Genomic DNA, 7,548 nt, shown 5'->3' on the forward strand with positions numbered 1-7,548 from the left:
TCTTTTCCGAACATCAACCTTTCTTTTGAACAAGTTGTGTTTTAAGAAATATCCTCTATGTTTACAACCACGAGAATTCAAGATAAGCGAAGAGAGTATGATGTAAACAAATCAATGCATAATGAATTCAAAACCCAAAGTGATAGATTGTATGCTACAAGGCTTCCATAACCCTAACTAATAAACTTAGCTACTCATGAATAAAATGGAAATTGCAATAGAAATATTCATCATACTAAAAACTAGAAGATGATCTTGGTGTGCGAATTGTGAAAATAAGAGAGAAAACGTTTCTTTCTCTCTCCTCAAGCTAAGCCGCCTTTCTCCTCTCCTAAAAATAATACAGAATAATGAATAAAAATTCAGCATTAAGCATTTTAATACTATCTTCTCTCATAATTGCCTTCTAAGTCCCTGAACTAATTATAAATGACCAAGTAGTCTTGGACATAGTTTCTAGACGCCACATTTGGTCCAGACTGCTACTCTCTCTTGTGTCATATGTCATCCACATTGCATAGTCACATTATGTCTTCATCTACTCCATTAATACCTGAAATCATGCTAATCATATCGGTTAGCTCAATCACATAGAAGTAGAGTAAAAACATAAGAAACTAGGCACTTTGTTCTCTAAACTTAGCTAAAATATGGATTAGTTATGGTGCTTAGGCGTATAAATACACCCAAGATCACCACCCCAAACTTAAAGCTTTGTTCGTCCTCGAACAACATATACATTTATGCATACTACACAAGCCTTAACACCCACAAAAGAAGACAAGATGCTCAAATAGGCTCACACAACAATTATAAACAAGAAGTAGATTCAGGAATCATTACTAGAGATAACCTACCCTCAAGAATAGAGTTGACTGTCACTTTCAGATAATTTTTGCTTTTCTCTGTTTCGATGGGGACATTCATTGTTTGTTCTTTCTTCTTTATATTTTTATTTTTGTTTTCTTGAGCTAGTTATTCAAATAGAAAGTCATTTTTCTTATGTCTTTGAGTCAAATCAATGTCAAAGCAAGTGAGAAGAGATTTCAAAATAGGATACCAACTTCTTAAATTACACAAAGCAAGACAAAAGGCCAACACATGAAAGATGCATGATTGTAAGTCAGAACAAGGCATACAGAAAATTGTTGCCAATAGATAAGTCTGGGAGCTCATAGAAATACCAAGATTCAAAGGATCTATCTGAAGAGCCTGGCAAAGCAGAGATACTGTACTTGTTTTAGAGTCACTCTTAATAATATGAATTTGGGTCAATGATGCAGCAAGTCAATGACATATGCTAATGGTTTGAAGTAAGATTAAATGTGACGAGGGCAAGAACGATTGGCGTGAAGCTAAAGCCACAAACTAGCCACTATGTTTTTTAAAATCACAAGTTTTATTTTGTATAAAATAGGAACACATGTTACCTTTAAATCAAGGATTTCAAAGCCTAAACATTAAAGGCCGTAATTTCTCACCTCTACAAATACAAGAGAAGCTGTTGCTGCACAGGTTTGATAATCAAAACCATGGTAAAACTCATAATCCAATATCTCTAGGAGATACACTTCCTTGTTCAGGTAATTCAGGTTCATTTATTATGTGAAGCACTTCCTAAATTGAACCTTCACTCCTAGAATTCGCACTTTTTAGTCGAGTCCTTCCATTTAATCTTTAGGAGACACAATTCCTTATCCAAGTAATTTAGGTTTATTTATTAAGTGACGTACTTCCTAAATTGAACTTTCACTCCTAGAAGTCACACTTTATGGTTGAGTCTTTTCATTTAATCTTTAGGAGACACATTTTTTTATTTTGGTAATCCAAGCAGCATTTGTAAGGAGACACATTTCCTTGGGTAATTCAAGTGGCATTTGTAAGGAGACGCATTTCCTTATCCAGAAAATTTAAGTGGCATTTATAAGAAGACACATTTCCTTATTTGGGTAACTCAAGAGACATTTCTAAGGAAATGCATTTCCTTCTCTGGATAATTTAAGTGGTATTTTCAAGGAGACACACTTTTGTGTTTGGATAATTCAAGTGGCATACGTAAGGAGACGTATTTCCTTGTTTGGGTAATTCAAACGACATTTATAAGAAGACGCATTTACTTGGGTAATTCAAGTGGCATTTGTAAGGAGACGCATTTCCTTGTTTAAGTAATTCAAGAGACATACGTAAGGAAATTCATTTCCTTCTCTTGATAATTTAAGTGGTATTTGCAAGGAGACGCATTTTCTTGTTTAGGTAATTCAAGAGGAATATGTAAGGAGACACATTTCCTTGTTCGGGTAATTCAAGCAATATATGTAAGGAGACACATTTACTTGGGTAATTCAAGTGGAATTTGTAAGGAAACACGTTTCTTTTTTTGGGTAATTTAAGTGACATTTGTAAGGAAACGTATTTCCTTGCCTGGGTAATTTAAGTGGCATTTGTAAGGAGAAGCATTCCCTTATCTGGGTAATTCAAGTGGTATTTGTAAGGAGATTCACTTCCTTGATTGGGTAAGTTAAATTTTACTTGTTAGGTGATGCACTTCCTAACTTAAGTTTTCACTCATAGAAAGTATACTTTCTAGTCGAGTCATTCCCCTTGACTCCTAGAAAATATACTTACTAGTCGAGTCATTTCCTTTTCCTAGAAGATATACTTTCTAGTCGAGTCATTCCAATTAAATTTTAGGAGTCACACTTCCTTGTCAATTTTTATTTGTCAGGTGGCACACTTCCTAACATAAACCTTTATCTCTAGAAGATGCACTTTCTAGTCGAAATTTCACACTTTAATTCTTAGGAGATGAATTTCCTAGTATTGGTCATTTAATTTTACTCTCAAGAGATGTATTTCTTAGTCAGAGTCTTGATTCATCATTGAATAATGCAAGTATGTATGATTGGATTTGACATTCACAAGTTTTCTAATGATAAACTGAGCAAAAATTTAATTCATGTTATTGAAAGCATCATTTAGGACCCTTTTGAAAAATGAGACTTTATTTGTTAAAAAGTGAGATTTCTATCATAACATTTATTTGGGATAATTTTCTTTCTAGTTTTGATGTGATTTCAGGAGCCCGCCTGAACAATAGGGCAAATAATGGAAAGTCAAGAAACAAGGTGAAGAAGTTGAAAGTTAAGCAACAAGGTGAAGAAATTGAAAGTCAACAGATTGAAGAAATATCAAGTCAGGAGTCCTCCTGGAGAGCAAAGTGAAGAGATTGAAAGACAAGCAACGAGGTAATGAAATTGTAAGTTGGGAGCTCTCCCGGAGAACAAAGTAAGGAAATTGCAAATCAGGAGCCCGCCAGGAGAACAGGGTGATGAAATAACAAGTCAAGAGCAAAGAAAAACTGCAAAGATAGGACTTTTGTAATTTCATTTATGTTTTAAATTTGTAATTTTCATTTTTGATGTAATGTTAGCCGTGGACCGGAACCTCGAAGGGACCTCACTTGACTCTCCAACTTGGTATATTTCACCTTTTTTAACTATTTGAGATACTATGGCTCGATTTTCTTATAATCTGGGTAAGTAGGATATCCAAAATTAAGAATCGGTGCATTCCTTCCTTCTATTTTCTCCCATTGAATAATGGTCGGGTCAAAATTCGATCTCATCGTCTACTTCTTTATCTGCAACCACTTTTTGTTTACATCCAAAGAGGGGCATTATGTAGACACGTAATTTTGTCCCTCCCGAAATTTGAATTTTACCCTTTACCCTATCTTACCATGCATCCTCAATCATGAGATAAGTTTCACAAGAAAACAACAAATTGATAACGACTTTTCACACCCCACCCTAACAAAAATAAAAAAAATTTCAACAAATTAACACCCACCTAAATAAATTGGACGACCTCACTTTATCCTAACAACTTTCTACCTCACCCCTACCCCTACTTGGATGCATTTTTCTTATTCATTTCTAACCTCTTGAGTGTGTACTGTCAAGTTCAACTACTTTTTAATCAATCACCTTCTCAGGCTCATCAATCGGCATAACTTTAGGCTGGGGTATTTATGGCTTGAGTAGCTCATTGAGAAATTTCAAAGAGGTCTTTATCGAATAAACTCCACCACCCCAAACTTATCCCCTTCAATCACTATATTCATGCACAAATCTTTGTAGTGGGATAGTATGTTGCATTACTTGTAAATTTTAAAAATTGCCACTTCATCCTCCAGCCTTATTGTGAGCGTGCCTTCTCTCACATCTATCAAAGCTCCTCCCGTTGCCAAGAATGGACATTGCTAGAGTGGATGGTATATATTTTGATATGGGTGATGCGTTTGGGGAAAAGATGAGTTGTCTAGACCCATATATTGGCCATTTTATCCATTTGATCCCGATAAAAAATTTGAATATAGAGATTTCCACACACCCAACTTGATCCTTGGTCTAGTTGACAAGCAAAGTTTAGATGAGGATATTAGAATCCTTTCCTATGATGGAAAGTCTTTCTTGGGGATTTACAAACCACTTGATAGACCCACATTATGCATGGGAGGCATTTCTAACAAAGATAAGAATTCATTAAATAAGTGAAGTAAATAAAATATCCAAGAAAATTCAACATTTTAATTTTCCAATCTTGACCCAGGTTTCCCTACTTAGAGGTCAAGGAGAGAGTCTCCTCTTGAAAATACTTTGGATGGATTCAATTCTTGTGATCCCCTTATTTGTAAATTGCTTACAATTTGTGACCCATTTCTTAAGGAAATTTGTAGCTTGTTTGAAAGTAAAAAGTTATATGTGCTTAAATGTTTTGTTTCCATCCTTGTTTGCATTATATGCTATATCATTTCATCCAAATGGCCTTCTTATAGATAATATCACCTTGGATAACTCTTTTATACTTAATTTCTTTCAATATTACCTCTTTACTTACGATGATATCCATGCAAGTCTTGGATTTATTTTATGTAGAGGTAGGCAACTTGTTGGTTGTTCCACTTGTTTGAATGACAAATATATATGGATCTTATGGACTTTAAACCAATTGAGGCACCATACTTAATGTGGTATCTTAAAGAGGCGATGAAACAATTGTGTCTTATGGCTCCTAAGATGAAGGTAGCCTTTCCTTTTGGATTTAGTGATTCCATTATGACCTTGGTGGTTTCCTTACCTCTTGGTGATTCCCATAGCCAAATCCTTTGTTCATTTTTCAATAAGTTTCTAACTTTACCACAAAGGATCCTTGGTTATATCTTAAGCGTATGCAACCTTTGAATGATGGTATGATTATTTATGCTAACTCTAACCCTTATGTCATGAGGATGTTGTATTTGTTTGTCCTTTCTTTGGTTTTCTAAGGTTTGGATTCAAGGTCGAATTCTTTTGAAGAAGGGGAGGATGATAGTAGCCAAATTGCCTTGGGACCTTCAGATGAGATGCATATGATGGTCGAGGTTCTTGATGACTACTTAGTACTATTAATAAACACCACATAAATAAATATTACAATTAAGAAGGGAGAAGGGTTTTTGCCAAGGTCAAATGAGTGCAAAACGAGGCTCGAAAGCCCCTTGGAAGGGTTATACACCTAAGGCCCTTTAGATCTACTTTAGCATTTAAAGAGCTGGTGAAAACATACCCTAATGGGCCTTTTATTACATCTGGATCACTTTTGGGCCCTAATTATGTAATATTTAGCCAAACTATAAATACTTGACAGCTAGGATCATTTTAGTTAGCTTTTGTTGATTGATAATGATGAATTCATGAATCTCCTCTAGGAGTGTTTTGAGAGCTTGGAAAAGAGAATGTTGATATTTGATTAGAAACATCGATTGTAAGGGAGATTTTGAAACACCCTGGGTTTGGGGCCCTTTGAAAATTTCCTGAATTTTTGAATTCTAGGAATCATAAGACTTGTGGGTACTATTCATATGATATGGTACGAATGGTATGCCTTGGTCTTATTCTAACAAATATTGGTTGGTAGGTTGGATTGGTCTTTGGAATGGGTACGACTTTGGTAGGTATGAGTTGTATGGAGGTTGATGGGTTATATTGTTGGGATTTTCTTTTACTTAATCTAATACTTAGTAAAATAACTTGGATCTGAGTACGAGTGGCTCACCATGGGATGTGGGATAGTGTATGAGTCATACCTATCAACCCATATGGTGGACAGTGTTCAAATTTCCTTTGATTTTATTCTCCTAGGGATACAATTTAGAGGTATTAATCGTATGGTGGGATATAACTTAGTTTGGGTAAGTCGTATGGTGGAGAATGTTGGGTCCAAGGTGGAGGCCAAGGGTACGAGTGGTGGGTACCACTTGTAATGGAGGTTATGACTGGTATATGAGAGTCACATCCTTTGATAGGATTTTATATAGTTTAAGTTGCGGGTAATCTGAAAATTTCCCCTTATAACTCCTTAGGACCCCACGACTTTTATCATGGAACATTATTTACCCTATTATTCTATTCTTAAACACTTAGAAACACTCTCTAATTTGCTCTAAAGCTCTTAAGTAAAGGAAGGCTAGGGTTTCATCTGAAGGAGTAGTTTGAGGCTTGTTTGGGTGATTTCTCTCTATCATCTTCTAATCTAAGGCAAGATAATCCTCCCTTATTGTTACTTTAACCTAAAGGAACGATTTATACAATGTTTTCATCGCATGATTATAGTATGGTTTTGGGGTTTTCAAATATGTGGTAGGGTTTTGGTATTATATGTTTGGTATGGTTTACCCATGTTTTAATTATGGTTTTACATGCTCTAATGGTGGTTTGGAAAATTGGTTTCAAGGAAATGGTTAAATGGTAATTGGATTTGATTTTGAAAAAACTATGCCCCCAACATTTTTGATAAAATGCCTATGAGAATGCTTTTACTATATTATTGGACTTTTAATGGAACTATTGCATGGTACAGTTTGATAATAGAACCCTAAATAGTGCAAATGGTTTTGGAATGGTTAAATGGTAAGGTTTGGTGGTCATGGTTAGTCTAATTGAAAGCCTTATGAGGTACAAGGGAATCCCCCAAGTAAATATGTTATTGAACAACTTGCGGGGTACATGGGATTCCCCCCAAGAAAAATAAGTAATGAAACACTGGAGGGGTATATGGGAGCCCCCCCCAATTTAACTTGATAATGTATACTATAGGTACATAGGAATCCCTCTACATTAAAATGTTGGCTAAGGATATTGCTTGCAAGCTATAGTCGGTATGAGGATTCTTATGCTTTTAGACTTGGATTATAATAATGGTGAAATAGTTTGGTTGGATTAAATTGGTTTTAATTGCACAATAATAAAGGGTAGTGATAGCTAACCGTAAAGGTTTGAGTCCAATAAATAGGCACTAGAAACTCATGTTTGCCGATATGAGGGAAGATTATAGTGACCATATAATATAGTTGGAGGTACATGAGAATCCGCTAAGTACACTGTACATATGTATCATGAAGAGCGAAGGGTACTTGGGAATCCCCTACTCTTATTGTATCTCTGATTCGTTTGACTACATATATCAGTGCCTGATCATGGGTTACACTGGACCTATTTAGCCCGTAGA

Source organism: Capsicum annuum, chromosome 4, assembly GCF_002878395.1.
Source record: "Capsicum annuum cultivar UCD-10X-F1 chromosome 4, UCD10Xv1.1, whole genome shotgun sequence".
NCBI classification, from domain to species: domain Eukaryota; kingdom Viridiplantae; phylum Streptophyta; class Magnoliopsida; order Solanales; family Solanaceae; genus Capsicum; species Capsicum annuum.